This window comes from Crocodylus porosus, unplaced genomic scaffold, assembly GCF_001723895.1.
Source record: "Crocodylus porosus isolate Cpor-Errol unplaced genomic scaffold, CroPor_comp1, whole genome shotgun sequence".
NCBI lineage: Eukaryota > Metazoa > Chordata > Crocodylia > Crocodylidae > Crocodylus > Crocodylus porosus.
The window spans coordinates 1,761,680-1,779,165 of NW_017728906.1; positions in this window are offsets into that span (position 1 = coordinate 1,761,680).

The following is a 17,486-nucleotide window of genomic DNA, read 5'->3' on the forward strand; positions in this document are numbered from 1 at the left end:
CAGGACGTCATTCTCCCCTTGTACTCGGCCTTGGTGAGGCCACAGCTGGAGTACTGCGTCCAGTTTTGGGCTCCACAATTCAAGAAGGACGTGGAGAAGCTTGAGAGAGTCCAGAGGAGAGCCACACATATGATCAGAGGTCAGGAAAACAGACCTTACAACAACAGGCTGAGAGCCATGGGACTCTTTAGCCTGGAAAAGTGCAGGCTCAGGGGTGACCTGATGGCCACGCATAAGTTTATCAGGGGTGACCACCAGGATCTGGGGGAACGTTTGTTCACCACAGCACCCCAAGGGAAGACAAGGTCAAATGGTTATAAACTCCTGCAAGACCATTCCAGGCTGGATATAAGGAGAATTTCTTTACTGTCCGAGCCCCCAAGGTCTGGAACAGCCTGCCATCAGAGATGGTTCATTTATCTGCATTGAACGCCTTCAAGAGAAATTTGGATGCTTATCTTGCTGGGATCCTATGACCACAGCTGACTTCCTGCCCCTGAGGCAGGGGACTGGACTTGCTCTTTCAAGGTCTCTTCCAGCCCTAATGTCTATGAAATCTGTGAAAAACCAGTGCTGACTAGGGGGGAATAATTACTTCCCTTGATGTACTGGCAGCACACCTACCAATGTAGCCCAGGATGCCATTAGCCTTCTTCCAATAAGGGCGTGCTGCTGGCCCATATTCAGCTTATTGTCCACTGTGACCCCCAGATCCTTTTCTGCAGAGCTGCTGCCCAGCCAGTCAGCCTCCAGCCTGTACTGGTGCATAGGATTGTTCTGTCCTAAGTGCAGGACTTTGCACTTGTTCTTGTTGAACCTCATTTCTTTCAGCTTAATCCTCATTTCTTTTGACCCAATCCTCCAATTTGTCTAGGTCACTCAGAATCCTAGCCCTACGCTCCAGTGTATCTACTACACCCCACAGCTTGATGTCATCTAAAACTTGCTGAGGGTGTTCTCTGTGGCATCTTACAGGTCATTGATGAAGTCATTGAACAAAACTGGCCCCAGGACTGACCTCTGGGGCACTCCACTTGATACCGGCTTCCAACTAGACACCGAGCCATTGATTACTACTCTCTGAGCCTGATAATCCAGCCAGTTTTCTATCCACCTTACAGTCCATTCATCCAGCCCATACTTCCTTAGCTTTCTTGGGAGAATGTTGTGGGAGACTGTTTCAAAAGCCTTGCTAAAATCAAGGTACACCACACCCATTGATCTCCCTGCATCCACAGAGCTAGTCATCTCATCATAGAAGGCAATCAGGTTCGTCAGGCATGACTTGCTCCTGATGAATCCATGCTGACTATTCATAATCACCTTCTTCTCCTTCAAGTGTTTAGAAATTGATTCTTTGAGGATCTGCTCCATGATTTTTCCAGGGCCTGAGGTGAGGCTGAGTGTTCTGTAGTTTCCTGGATCCTCCTTTTTCCCCTTCCTTAAATATGGGCACTATGTTTGCCCTTTTCTAATCATCTGGGACCTCTCCTGATTGCCATGAGTTTTCAAAGATGATGGCCAGTGGCTTTACAATCACATCAGACAACTGCCTCAGCACCCTTGGGTGCATCCCATCCGGCCCCATGGACTTGTACACATCCAACTTTTCTAAACAGTCCCTAACCTGTTCTTTTGCCACTGTAGGCTGCCTACCTCCTCCCCAAACTGTTTTGCCTGGTGCAGTAGTCTGGGAGCTGATCTTGCTTGTGAAATCTGAGGCAAAAAAGGCATTGAGCACTTCAGCCTTTTCTGCATCCTGTCACAAGGTTGCCTCCCCCATCGAGGAAGAGACCCACACTTTCTCTGATCCTCCTCTTGCTGCCAACATACTTGTAGAAACCCTTCTTTTTACCCTTCACATCCCTTGCTAGCTGCAACTCCAATTGCACTTTGACCTTCTTGACTTCATTCCTGCATGCCCAAGCAATGCTTTTATATTCTTCCCTAGTTATTTGTCCAAGTTTCCACTTCTTATAAGCTGCCTTTTTGTGACTTTGTTTACCGTAGAGTTCCATGTTAAGCCAAGCTGGTCTTCTGTCATACTTGCTGGTCTTCCTGTGCATTGGGATGGTTTGTTCCTGCACTCTCAGTGAGGCTTCTTTGAAGTACAGCCAGCTCTCCTGGACTCCTCTCCCCCTCAGACTGGCTTTCCAGGGTATCCTGCCCATGCCAGCTGTTTGAAGAAATCCTCATCCACCATTTCTTCCTGGTCTGGTGGTCTACAGCAGACCCCCACCATACTATCACCCTTGTTTCTCTCCCCTCTGACCTTAACCCAGAAACTCTCAACAAGCCTATATCCAGTTTCATACTGGAGCTCTGAGCAATCATATGGCTCTTTTATATGAAGTGTGACGACTCCTCCTCTTCTCCCCTGCCTGTCCTTCCTGAACAGTTTGTACCCATCCATGACAGTGCTCCAGTCATGTGAACTATCCCACCAAGTCTGTTATTTCAATCACATCACAATTCTGTGACTGTGAGGACCTCCAGTTCTTCCTGTTTGCTTCCTAGTTTCTGTGCACTTGTGTACAGGCATCTAAGGTAAGTAGTTGATTGACCTAATTTCTCAGGAAGTATGAGAGCACCTCCCCTGTTGCCCCCTCCTACTTGTTCTTCCTCCAGGTCTCCTGCCTCTCCATTTACTTCAGGGCTTTGCTTTCCATTCCCCCAGTGAACCTAGTTTAAAGACCTTCTCACTAGGTTAGTGAGCCTGTCTAAGAAGATGCTCTTCCCTCTCTTAGTCAGGTGGATCTCATCTCTTGCTAGCAATCCTTCTTCTTGGAAGAACATCCCATGGTCAAAGAAGCCAAAGCCTTGCTGGTGATACCACCTGTGCATCCAGGATTTGATCTGCAGGATGTACCTGCTCCTGCCTGGGCCTTTCCTTTCACCAGAAGGATTGACGAGAACACAACTCGAGCCCCAGACTCCCTTACTCTTGCACCCATAGCCCTGTAGTCACTTTTGATACACTCGGGATCTCCCCTGGCAGTATCACTAGTGCTCACATGGATGAACAGCATGGGGTAGTTGTCAGAGGGTCAGATGAGCTTTGTGACATCTTGGATCCAGGTAAGCAGCAGACTTCCCAAGACAACAGATCAGATCAGCCGATGGCTCCCCTCCATCCCCACAGAAGGGAGTCTCCAACCACCACTACCTGTTGCTTCTTCTTGGTGGCAGTTGTCTTGATTCTTCCCACCTTGGTGAGCCCTGGCTGTCTTCCTCCACCAATGGAGTGTGCTCCTCCCTCTCTGTTGCTAGGACTGCATATCTGTTCTTCAGATAAACCACTGCAGGAGGAAGTGAAGATCTCTGCTTACTGCCATAAGTCACAAGCCTCCAGCTTCCACCTCTTGGGAGTCAACGCCCTCTCTCTTCTCTAGTGCTTCCTCTGCCATTTCTTCCTCCAGTCCCAGAGGTGTGCTCCAGCATCCAACTGAACTCCTCATGGCAGAAGCCTTGCCACCTCCTCCTGTAGTTCTCTTGCCCGTTTCCTGAAAGACACCACCAGAAGGCACCACTCACACCACAGGTGCTCCCTGACCTGGCTGTCACTGGAAGGAACCTCCAAACTGCAGTTTCCACAGCGCCAAACCTGCACCTGGGTAACAGTGTTGACAGTGAGTGGTCCTGCCTGGACAGACACATCACAGGTGGAAGCAGAGGCAGTGGCAGTGGCTCTGGCATTGCAACATCTTCCAGCCATTTCCCTGGGTATCTTAATCTGCCTTATCTCTCTTACTGCTCTTCTTCCAAGCACACCTTCCCTAGAGAACTCACGTGCTTACACCGTTTGCCGCCCCCGCATGCTCACTTGATCCATAAGTGAAGCAAGCTTCAAGGACCTAGAATTCGAGTTTTAGAGCAAAGGGTGTCTGTACAAAAGTTCACAGTTGTGCTAGTGTCACAGTTTGGTTCATGGTGACTTTCAGATGTATACACAAAACAAATGGTTTATTCTGGGTCACAGTTAACACTAGAAACATTTTTGCGAGCTGCTGTTTACAGTTGGTTGCCTTCATTAACAGGTGCTAATGCAACATAGCAGTGCAAACCCTAGGAAAGCCACTGCAGAGATACCTCTGACCACCTACAAAGCCACAGGCTTGCAGACGGAAACATATCCTCTAAGGGATATCTAGACAAAGCCAGTCCTCTGGTTAACCATGAACTGCTAATTTATGTTTAAGTCATTAGTGTTGCCATTTAATCTTACCAGGGTTTTTCTTTTCTTTTCTTCCACAAATATATATCATAATGTATTGGCATGTCAGATGCATGGGCTCCCTGAATTGTCACCACTGACAGATTTTGTTTCTGGCTCCTCCATGTTAGGGATCTCTTACTCTTTTTTGAAACTCTTGACATACCAGGCCAACACATAAGTGAGGAGGGATTCCATGAAATCAGACACAGGAAACAAATCTTTCAGAAAAACTCAGTAATAAAGATTCTGGCTTTTTTTTCTTTCTTTTTTTTTGCAGTAATTTGGTCACGTTGTTTTTCAGAATAGTTGACTGATAAAGATTGTGGTTTCTGTTTATTCAGAAAATCATGGGCCTAACATTTTAGCCTTACAATCCTAGGGGGAATTCATGATACATTCCAGTCACAATTCAGTTTCTCATCACTGATATTTTTCAATTTCAAACTAGTCTCTTTCATTTCTGCATCTCAGGAAGTGACATCAATCATTGATCCCTCCCTTCTTCCTGTACAACCCCACACTTACCAAAAGCTGCCTACAGTGGAGATATGCTGCATCGTATCTGAGTGTATGCAGATGATGTAATTAAATGAACCTACCTGCTTATTTGAGTTTTAGCTTGTAAAACTACTGTTACAGAATACAAGAGGAGAGGAAGACAACTAAAAGACTTAACAGAGCTGATCGCTTGGGAAGATGGGAAACTGCATCCACAAGACAAGGTAGGGCCAATATTAAGCTATGTATTTTGAAGACTGGACTGTGACACAGAGGGAAAGGATTAAAAATAAATATTTTAGGAACTAAACAAGGGTAAGTGGCACCCATGATGTGTAACCCCTTAAGGGACCAAGAAAAGTCCACTGATTAACAAAAGCTCACTAATCAAGGTGAACAAAATCATAGTGGGTATGTTTTAGGGTAGGCAGTTGCTCCAGATTTTGGCTCTGAGGATTTGGCTGGTGTGGGTATCACTCTGTTGCAGAAGTAGAGTAAACAAGGCACAAGCACAAGCTATTTACCCAGAATCACACAACAGGTCAGTGGCAAGCCCAAGAATTAACGCAGGTCTCAATGCTGTGCAAACTTTCTACATGGGAGCAATTTAGGGGTTTCATTTTATTTGAAAATTAACTGCAGTTTTACCATGATATATTTGATCTTGCTGTTCACTGTATATACCGTTTGCCTTTCCCGAACCTAATCATTCAGTAGGGTGTCACTAGGGTGTCACTCTGGAAGTCACCAGAATTCTAAAGGTTATTGGGAAGTTCCTACACACGAGCTTTCCATCTATCATCTCCCATTTCCCATTGTGGCTATTAACTTTCCAGCCTGCTGAATATTCACATCTGCGGAATGCTATCCTAGTTCAAATTTTCTGTCCTTGTACTCCATGCAGAAACTGGTGGGTTTGGTCAAATAAGATATCTCTGTACTAGATATCTGAGAAACAGATGTAGAGGACTGATAGGTATATCGCTTCCTTGACAATGGAAACAGGGTTTTTTTTGTAGTAAACGAACTGTTTCTTGCGATGCTATAGTTAGAGTGCCTTAAAAAGTTATCACTCAATGACTCACTGCCCGGTCATGTGTCTTATAGAGCTTAAACAAGCCTCTTTATTATATTTCCTAAAAATATGAACCCAAATTCATCGTTTTGTTTATTTTCAAAATCAGTGACCCCTGCAACTGGCTACAGCCCTGGGAATAACTAGAAGACTCCAAGGCAGAGCCACCTAAAAGCACCGTATGTCCTCCTTGAATATTATGCAGACAGGATAAAAACTACCAAATCAGTAAAATTGATTTTTCAAGACAGACGTAGGCTCCCAACTCGATGGCTCTGTCTATACTGCCACTTTGTTAAGCCCAAGGCCTCTATAGTAGAAAGAGGCCTATCCACTTGCTCCTGGCTCTGCTTGTGCCCAAGCTCGCCATTTAAGCAATGTAGATGGCCCACAGCACTTCCAGGCTTTCTGATTAAGGTGCATAATCAAGACTTCCCAAAACTGTCTATGGTGCCTAATACCAAGCTTCAGTACACATAGAGCAGAAGGTTATTTCTTTTGGCAGTGGTCTCAGACTTGGCAGAGAAGATTTAGCTAGTCAATTAATTTCATTTTTGGGTGGGGCAAGGAAGATTATCTATCAGAGGGGAGCTAAACTCCAAATGCAGCAACACATCCCAGCTCTTGCCTATACGAGACATTGTTGCTCATGCCTGAGTGTCCACAGCACAATTTATGAACTCTGTTACAGTGACCACACCTGCCTAGTTGACTTGGTTTGCCCACTGGGGCAATTCAAATTGGTTTTGCATGTGGGAAGGAAGGAAACCAATTCTGATATGTGTATCATTCCTCCCTTAAAACCACCTTCATGCTGACAAATCCATGTGTTTCTTATACGTTCCTGTATTCCATACTGAGGAATTAACAGGAAAACCAGAGGCAATGAGACAGACTGAAGTCCTAAATCAAAAAAAGTTTTTTCCCTGGAGGAAGCAATGTACTTCTGAAACCCTGAACTAGACTTTTGGGAAAGTTAATCTGTTAGGACAGGTAACTTTACCATGAACTCTATCCTAGTGCAGGCTAATTTAATCATCACCTATGATGACAAAAAGAGATACCCACTTCTGACAGGACTAGAGACTGGGCTCCCTTAGAGAAATTATATTCAGTAGATATATCTGATGTAGCAACCCCCACCATCAGTCTGCTGCATTCTTGAAAGGAAGGCCTCCTTTGCAAGGAGAAAAGGGCAAATTAATCATTTTAGTCTATTCTGTCTTCGTTACTGCACTGTCATGAATGTAGTTTGTGCCCAATTTCTAACTGAAGCAACTTTAAGATACACTGTCAGCTAAGGTCCCTGCAACATATTCACATTAAAACTGGATAGAAACCAGCTATGAAGTTATTGCACATTTTCAAACATTAAATTAGTAGCTGGTTGGCTCTTTTTATAACTGGATGACCATTTTTATTTATAGTGCAATAATTACTTTGTGCATATGCCCAGTCTAAATGTATTACACCAGTGGTCTCTAAGCTTTTTAAAGTAGGAGATCACCTTTGGCATTTATAAGCAACTTCAAGATCTATCGTGTGCCCTACCCACCCAGCAGGTAAGTCTGTGGGAAGGGAAGATGAGGGCAGATCCAGGCAGAGGGAGAAAAATTTATTTGGGGGCAAGCCTTCCCAGCAGGTAAGTCTGTGGGGGAAGGGGAGAAGGAAGGGGAAAGGGCCATGGGGAGGGGTAGGGCAGATCAAGGCCCAAGCCCTAGCCCCTCTTCCTTCCTCACCACTGGGGCCTCGATCTGCCCCCCTCTCCAATGGCGGGGAGGCAGGGAGGGGAGCTGGAGCAGAGGCAGGCCCTGAACAGCTGGGGCGGGAAACTAAGCCACAAGTGGCTTGTTTGTGGGCTGCAGAGAGTGGGGGCCATGCACCTTGGCAGGGCATGGGGGGCATGTGCCCCCTGGATCTACACACTGGCCATCCTGGCTGCTGCTGCAGGCTGTGGCCAGGGCTATGCTGGGTGGCACTGGGAGCGGGGCTACGTGGGGGGCTGCAGGTACCTGAAAATTCATCATAGCTCCTGTGCCCAGTGCCTGCAGCAACCACCTAGCCCAACTGCAGCACAGTGCAGCACAATCCAGAGCAGACTACCACTGTGAAAAGCATGGTGCTGCCTTCCAGCTCCAGCCCGCTCCCCCTGCAGATCCCAGGGGGATGGGGAAGACAGTATCGTGCTCTTCACAGCAGTGGTCTGCTCTGCACTGTGCTGTGCAGAGGTCAGGCTGGGCAGAAGTGCTGGGAGCAGGGGCTATGGAAAATTTTCAGTGCCTGCAACCCCCCACATAGCCCCACTCCCAGCACCACCCAGCACAGCCCTGGCCCCAGCCAACAGTGGCAACCAGCCTAGTCAGTGTGCAGTTCCAGGGGCCTATGCCCCTAATTCCCCACCTTCTCTGTGGCCCCCAGATGAGCCAGGTGTAGCTTTGTCCCCCACTCCAGCTGTGCAGGGCTTGCCTCTGCTCCAGCCTCCTTCCCCAAATGCCACCTGTGTCCAGCCACTAGACTGAGCATCGTCCCTTGCCCTCCCAACAGCAGGACTCACATGGTGTCAGGCCACTTCCAGGCAGGGTTCAGCTGGGCTCAGCATGCAAAGCTGTCTGCAATGGCAGCAGCCTCTGCTGTGTACAGATGGGGGGGGCACCTGGGACCTCTGCCAGGGTACGCGGGAGCCCCCCTGTGGACAAGCTGCCCAGGCTAAACCACCTGCTCAGCTGGCTGAGGCCCCACTCAACTTACCCCTGCTCTTGCTTCTACAGCACAGTCCCTGACTGTGAGGGGCCTCAGTCTGGCCTCCGTCCCTTCCCTCCCCCAGGGACTGGCCTAGTGGGCTGGGGGTGGAGTGCACACATGCATGAACATGTGCTCAGCCCCCAATCCCAGCCTGGGATTAACTTCAACAGGCTCCAAGATCTACCAGTCAATGACCACTGCATTACATGATTGACCAGTTGATTGCATAAAATATGTAACATGTGGCAGGGGCCTAATAATAAGAAGAGTTCAGCAGTTTTATGCCACCTTAACGGCTGTCTGGTCACCAGAGTAACAAATTCTATTTGGTGCTATCAGGAGAGAATATTTCTCTCCTTGTCCCTATTTTTTTTCCTTTTGATTTGCCGTCACCCAATTTATCTTCTGGGTATCCCCAAGATTATTTCTGTGGCAATATGCAGAAATATACTTCTATATTTGTCTTAACCACTTACTGCAGCGATAAGAGGCTCCTATAGTTTTGTTGGACAATATAGTAGACCTATAAACAGCTGCTAGCACAAAATTACAGCCCCCTCTGGGCAGGCTTTTAAAATTATTAGATGTTTAAATAATTAATAAACACTGCATAGACTTCATCACAGTTTTTCTTTTCATTCTTCTGGGATTGTTCCCGCACTTTTTTTCTCTTTACTTTTCCACCATTGATCTTCTTGCTTAACTCAGTTCTCAAAAGTCATAACTAACTTTCTTAGAATGAGGGTTGCACAGCAGGCCTCATTCAAAATGAAGCTGCCTTAAAAAAAAAGTGCCACTTCAGTTACTCAGTAAGTGAGAACTGGCACATATCCCTCTGGACAGAAAATTATTTTTCATTTCGTAGGCAATTTTAACATTGCGACCTGCATCACATCAGGATGAGCCCAAGACCTTTGCATGTTAAAGAAAAATATAATTTTTTGCCTTTACCACCACTAGCTTTCAAAAAATATTTCTCAGCATTCAACACATATCTACCCATGCAGGAGTCTAAGAGTCTCTCTCTCACATATTCCATACCCCTTTGGTATCAATTACAGAGAGGTGGAAATCTCACTCCAACACTGAGTTTTTTTGATGAAAGATGCAACAATAATGATTCCTTATGAAATTAATCTGGTATTTGCCACTTCCTCTATCAGCTTGTTAGACAAGATTGGCTGCTTCTCCCCTTCATGGCCCCCTTCCTCCTCACCCCCCCTCAAATTGTAGCTACCACTGTGGAAGCCATGATTTGCTCCCAACTTCTTTACCTTGGTTAGACCCACCCACAGCCTTTTCTTCTTTCCTAATAGTGCCATGCATCAGGAGTTAATTACAGGGGAGCAGGGACAGGCAGGAGAAATACGGAGAGAAGCACCTAAATAAAAGTGTCCCATGTCACCCTATTTTGGAGAAGAAAGAGTGAGGCATCCCTATAGAGTACAAGGATCTGGGTGAAAAGTAAATGCTGTGGGAATATTAATACCAGGCCTAACGTGCATCCCCTTATTTCCATTTTCCAGGCAGGAAATCCGTGCCTTCAGGAAGAGGCAAGACAAGACAGGTAAATAGTTGCTCTTTAAGCAAAATGTGGATGTAAAGCAATGGAGGCTATGGCTCTGGTAGGTCTACTCTGAATTGAGCTGAGCAATAGTGAAACTGGCAGGAGCACTTTGACCATTACTACTGCAATGCTTTGGTCAGAATGGCATACAACATTTTCATCATTAAATCTGACATTCAGGGTAAGGCTCTTGGGCGCTTCCTGTGCCAATCATAACAATCCACTGTGCAAACTTTCAACTCGGTAGAAGATGTAGCTTCAATTCTTCATTACAAGATGTAGTCTCATAGCTCTGGGGAAAAAAACAAAACCAATGTACTGCCTTATTTAGGATGATTTTTATGTCATTCTATACAATTTCTATTCCATTTTTGCCTACCAAGTACTCATGTCAGGCCGCCAATTTGATGTGTTTATGCTGGTGGCTTAGATGAAGAAGCATTAAGTGGCATAACTCAAATGGATTTGACATTTTATAGCTATACACGTAGCTATAGAATAGTAGTGGGAACAACTGACAGAGAAGCTGAGAAAAAGGAGGAAGCTCCATCATAAATCCTCTGCATTGGTTAACCACCAGCAGTCATATCAGTTTGAATTAGTCTTTTGCCACAGACTACAAGTTTTTTTGCAGTATATGATGACTTGCACCATTTACTAATTTATACCTTGCATGCAACTTCTATTAACAATATGGACAACTGTTGTAATTCAGTTGTATTAGTTAATATAATTCAGTTACAGAAGTGATGGTGGTATTCTTTAGGCCTCAACACGAGAGCACCACAAAAATGTAGCTCCTATTTTTCAGTAAATATTTAATTGCATGGAAGTCACCTTACAACCAGATAAAATGTTCATATACAAAAGATTCATTGTGCAAGATATTCAAGGAGGAACTTCAAACTGATAAGAATCATGCGAAACTAGGGGGCAGATGTTATTGTACCATTTAGGCACGTAAATGGACTTAGGTGCCTAAGTGCAATTCTGTTCCCCACTCTCAAGACCCTGAAAAAGTTAATATAAAAAGAAGGCCAGTCCTCCTCCTGCTCTTGGATTTTTTTGTGACCCGGTTTTAAAGGCAACAGGACTGCATATTATAAAAGTAGATGCATTCATGGATTTTCAAGTCTTGAGCAGGATGGAATAGAATGACATGTAGGTGCTTCAGAGATGCCTAATGGATGGAATAGAACCTGTCCCCCAGGGCCAGTCTGTACCACCGTTCGTACATGCAGCAGTGGTGTTTTGTAACTGGCTATAACTACCCATTAGGGCTGTGCAAAAAAGCACCATTTTGTTTCAACTTCTGTTTTGCCATTTTGAAGGAACAGTGTTTCATTTTGTCATTTAATTTTGTTTCAAAACAATTCCATTTTGTTTAGTCAAAACCGTTTTACTGTGTTTTGATGTTTCGCCTATAGGCTATAGTGGAGACTCATGAAACTGCTTATAACTTTATCATGTCTTGAGTCAGACAAAAATTGCAGGGATGGTAGCCCCTTTGGAGGGCATGAAGCCTGCCATGTTTCAAGGAGATAGGTGTAAGGGAAACTGCACCTCAAGTTGGTGCCAGGCAAAACTCAGGTCACTCGCTGGCAGTGGCAGCTTTCTGTCATCCCACGCACAGATCTGGAGGCCTGCACCCCCAGGAGGGCTGTGGGGTTGAGCCAGACCCCTCCCAGGGATGTGAGCCCCTGGATCTGCACTCAGGATGACAGGAGGCTGCCACTGCTGCCTGGGACCGGCTCTGGGCACAGCCCACACATAGCATCAGGAAGACTGGTGCTGCCACTGGCCCCAGGCAGCAGCAGTAGCCTCCCGTCATCCCGCACACAGATCTGAGGGCTCTGCTACCCCTAGGAGTCATCCAGCAGCACTGGGAGGGCAGGTTGAGCTCCATGAGGCTGGCAGAGCCACTCAGAGTGAAGCCCTGGCTCTCTCTGCTTGCTGCCACCGGGCTGCACTCTGAGCAGCTCCACCTGCCCCATGGAGCTCAGCCCGGTGGCAGGAGGTGGCAGGAGAGCCAGTGGCAGAGCCGCTTGGAGCACAGCCACTGCCAGGCTGAGCTCTGTGGGGCTGGCAGAGCTGCTTGGAGTGCAGCCCAGTGGCGGGAGTTGGGGGCACAACCAGGGCTGCACTCTGACTGGCTCTGCCAGCCCCATGGAGCTCAGCCCAGGAGCAGGAGGCATAGCACAGCCCTGGCTTTCCCTCATCTCCCACCATTGGGCTAAGCTCTGTGGGGCTGGTGGAGCTGGTCAGAGTGAAGCCTGGTGACGGGAGTTGTGGGAGAGCCAGGGCTGCACTCTGAGCAGCTCTGCCAGCCCCACGGAGCTCAGCCCAGTGGTGGGAGGTGGAGCACAGCCCTGGCTCTCCCCTGCCTCCTGCCACGGGGCCGCTTCGAAACTCAAAATGTTTCCAAACTTTCAAAACACTTTGAGTGCCCACACTTCATTTTGAAGCTGTTTCAAAGCCTTCCATTTTGTTTCGATTTCACTGTTTTGAGCTCAAAACGCAATGAAACAGCTTCAAAAGAAAGCACTCGTCAACATTTCATACAGCCCTACTACCCACATACAGAGTACATGGTACTACATGTAGTTGGATGCCTATGCTTTTAAAAGTGTGCATGGGTACTCGCATCAATATATTAGCATTACAATACAAATGTGTGCTAAGTATATATGTGAGTTTCAACTGTGTGTATGTATAGTAAGTGTGCACATCTGTAACTGATAACTTTTAAAATTAAAGTACAAACAGGGCACAAGTCACTGTTTTCACAATGAAACTGGAAATCCTATGGGTATGCATTTATTTAATTTACACTGGGGTTTTTAAGGACCCCAAGTCACGTTTCAGCTCATGAAAAGAAACGTATGGTCTCTGGAGAAACTAAAAATAATTTTGCAGTCATCTAGAGTTAAATTTATACAAAACAACCCAAAGTAGTCATGCAAACATGATCACAAGACTCACAATATCTTCTATAAATCAAACACAGAAGAAGAGGAAAGATAGTCTAGAGAACAGAGCACAACATCTAGGTTTCAGTGTAGAGTGACACTGTCTCACTTTCATGGTGATTAAATGATTTGATCCAAATCTATTTCCTTTTCTCTAGAGATGTATAACATGTCCCTATCGCAGATGCACTGAAAAAGAATTCTTTATTTTGATTACAAAAAACTACTGACTCCTCTTTATTCTGTTATAAAAGTGGCAACCCCATCCTACTGCTCACTCAGGAAGTATGTGGTAATAAATGTTTGTAAGGGCTTTGATATCTTTTGATGGCAGGTACAATAGTAACATATAGAAGCAAGCAACAGCACTGACAAAATATTAAGAACCTGATTTCAAAAGGATCTGCCATCCAAATTAGGCACCAAAATAAATATTTCTATTTGGCTTGCCAAATTCATAACGACAACAAATATTTCAAACGAGCTCTACAACAAGGAACAGCAGAGTTGTGGCAAAAGTCTAAACAGGTGGATAACCATTGTGTAAACAATTCTCCAATGATATGCCAACATAATCAGAACAGGAAAGTTCCAGGAGAGAAAGACACTCCATAACCAATTGCACCATCATCACAGGAAACACTTAAGATACACACTGCAACATACAACATCGCATGGTGTAGACTATACACTACCACACATAGACATTTGATAGCAAGCTGCAGGCGGTATAAAGCTAACGCTGACCAAAGGAAAATCTTATGTCCCTAAGGATAACTAAGGGAAATGTAAATATAAATTACGTGATCTATAAATTACATAGTGTCACTGAGCAAGACAAAGGTGGAGGATATTTCTGGTATTTACCAGGGCACTCAGCTACCTGTGAAAGGTTGTGGGCTAAATCCATTTTAAGTTCAGAAACCACATGCACGTATGGGTTCTATTTGACAGTGACAAGTTTTCCTTCCCTTTCCAATCAATTTCACATAAATTGCTTCTACTTCACTGCACCTAGGGCCTGTCTCAGGCTCGGTCTCATGATGACAGCCTAAGAGTAACATGGGGGGTGGGGGAGGGTGGCTAGGCAGCTGCAGCCATTCCTGTTATTAATCACTGGTCTCTGGTGCACCCAAATATGAGATAGCTAGTGTTTGTTTTTAATCGTTGCAGCCCTGGTGTTGGGAAGGAAGCCACAGAGACACCATGAGTCTCTATCTGTCAAAAACCCATAATAAGAGAAATTCCTCCATAGTTCTCTAAACTTTTCTTCTCCTATCTTCTTGCAGTCATGATTTACCTGTGCCAAAGGCTAAACATTCATACCTGTTTTCCTTCTCTCTTCCCAGGAAAATGTCTTAGATGCGTTTCAACTGCTTCTAAGGTAATCAATGCAACTGGATATGGATAGTTTTGCTGTTTTGTACACAGACAACCCCAAGGCATTTTAAGTTCTCTTACGTGGGAAAGAAACAAAAAAAAAGACCCACAGCAGCCTGAGGTTCAAGGCCTCTTGACTGATTTGGGCAGAGCAAGTACTTAAAGCCAGCTTTCCCACATCTGAGGTGATTGCTCTACCTACTGGGCTATTAGTTATTTGGGGACTGTGTCTCTTCCTCCTCTACCCTTCACTTCCACTTCAGACAGAAATTCTGTCCTGGGCCTGGGAAACCTGAGAACAGCACTTAACAACTATTTTCCTGCAAAAAGTTTCATTTTCAGTGAACCAATATTTGTCAGTAAGTTGAAATATTGCCACCAACACTAGTAAACAGCACTTTTCCCTGGAATTCTCCAAGGTGAGTTCAAGCCTTGGAGAAAGCTTTTGGTTAAGGTCCTGAAGAGCAAGACTCTAGTGAAAGGCCAAAACATGAACCTTTCAACATGTGGCTGAGTCTTCTGCAGAAATAAGGTAATACTTTCCTTTATGAGATTCAACCACTGCAATTAGGAGAATAGCCAGACCAGTTCAAAGAGAAAGATGGGTCAAATGGATAGACTTCCATAGCAAAAGGCCTGCAGAAGAGCAGAAAAATAGCTGAACAAATATATGCTTAAACCAGGGCATCTCATCACTGTGTAATTGCAGAGTGGAATTAGGTAAACCACCTAACGTCTCATACGACACAAAATAAAACAGCTGCCTACAGAGCTGAATGTGTTTGATGTAAACATAGGCCTACAAACCAAATCTTTAAATGTGTTTTCAAAATTCAAAGTGTCCAAAGTGAAGCTGCCTATGATGCTGTGGGCTGAGAAAACAGATACTTGTGGTTGTGCGTCAGACACAGAGTTTGTGCATATGGGGAAAAGAGATACAACCACGAAGAGACTTTCTAGTGTAAGTCTTGGGTGATGGCTCAGAGCAAGGTTTGAAAGTGATACTATTGCAGGGTCTTTTGTGAAATATGAATGGTTTCCCCTGGCAGTAAATTGGGCCTGTGGATAAAAATACTGGAGTGAGACTCAGGAGTTACATTTCTGGCTCTATACCCTGCTGAGTGACCTTCACCAAGCCACTTCACCTGGGGCCTCAGTCTCTTAGCACTGTAAAACAAATTTAATGATGCTGACTCCTCATAGCAAGGTAATTTGAAATCTCTGGATGAAAAGCACATTAACTTTATTATGAAAACTTTGGATGGGTGTGTGTTCTCAGTGCAAAGAGAAACAAGTCTAGATATAACAGGGATTTTGGAGTCCGTGGCCATGTACAGATATTCAGACTTATTCTACTGGAGCAAAATACCTAAGAACAACCAACCAGAGTTAAATTGCTTCAAGGAGAGTTTCCAGGAGAATAGATGTCTGTATGCTTTTCCCTCTGAAAGAAGCCTCAGTACAGTCCTCCAGCATCCTAGGGTACTTTGCTCCCAGTCTCTTTCTCCTCCTTTTCCAGGGAGACAGGGTGTCACTTGTGATGGACTCTACTGCTCTAGCCAAGCCAGGAGCAGAATACACCCCTTTCACAATCCTCACATTGTTCTGTAGGGGGACACAGGTTGACCCTAAGCAGTTTGGGTTAGCCAATCAGGACTGCCATGTGCACTTTTGCCAGCTGTCTCTAGGCAGACTGAAGGTTCCTGCTGAGAACAGGAGGAGATGCGAGTATAGGCCCCACTTAGCTGTGCAGATCTAAGTATGTACACCACCTTACATGACCTTTCCAGGCCTGGTTAAGTTAGGTATCCTGATAATTATCAACATGCACATAGTAATATACTTGTTGGATAGGTAGGAAAATGGACGTGTTTAGTATTAATCTTTTTATCTATGATCTCATTCTCTCTTGTTCATTGTTTTTCCTATTACTCTCCACTTTTCTGACCCTTTGGGTGAGATATCTCGGACACTGGTGTAAACTTTCATGTGTGCGCAACTCAAGCAGCCTATGGAAGGGTCTAGAAATGGCATTAAGTAGTCCAATATATATATATCAGTTACACCAATTTGGATAGCCTGCTTCCTCTTAAATAGTCACAAGCAGCATTTAAATAGTCTTCTAAGTCCACACACATCTGAAGGGCAACTTGGCTCTGCCAATTCATGGTAACTGGAAGAAAAACATTGTAGCTAGGTAAAACTACAGAGAGTGAAAAACTTAAAATATCTGACCTGGAATGAAATTCAGACTTTGGTGTTTAATGGTGCTCATTTTACCAAAACAACAAACAATCTGGAACCTGAATAACCTAAGAGCAGGTGTTCTGTCACATACTGTTGTATGTTCCCAGTTTTGTAAAACCACAATGCACATAAATCTGGGAAAAGTGCATATTTGTGAACAATTTCCATAGTTCTTAGTAGCATGCTATGTTGACTGAGACTACCACATCAAGTACAAGTAGTCTCCAGGGATAAGGGAGTCCTCACTGGCAAAACCAATTCTTTACTTTCCAGGTGCAAGAATTCTAACTCTCTCGCTCTCTCTCTCTCAAATTAGAAGAATCCCAAGGGAAAAGACTCTGACAGTGTCAGTGAGGTATGCTATGCCGTCATCATTCCTCAGAATAATCTTAAGGAAAAAGACTCTGACAATACCAGTGAGGTATGCTATACCGTCATCAATCATCAATCAATTAAGGAAAATCCCAGTGTCAACAAAAGTGCTGTTGAGATTGAATATGCACTTGTTAACATGCCTGCCAGCAGAGTGACCACCAGCAGCTTCCAGGACAATGAATATGAATATGTGATGATACCGTAGACATCCCTTTTCCTTTTAGAGGTGCTTCCTATTAAGTAGCTAATCAACTGTCTACTCAACTGTATTTCCTGTCATGCCTGCACTTCAATCAGGCCAGAGGCATCCTGTTCTTCTACAGAGTGTATAAAATAAGACAGGTCTACCTCCTAGATCCTAAGAGACGCATTTGTCCATGAAGAGTTGAACATACCTGGAAAGAAACTGATATGGTA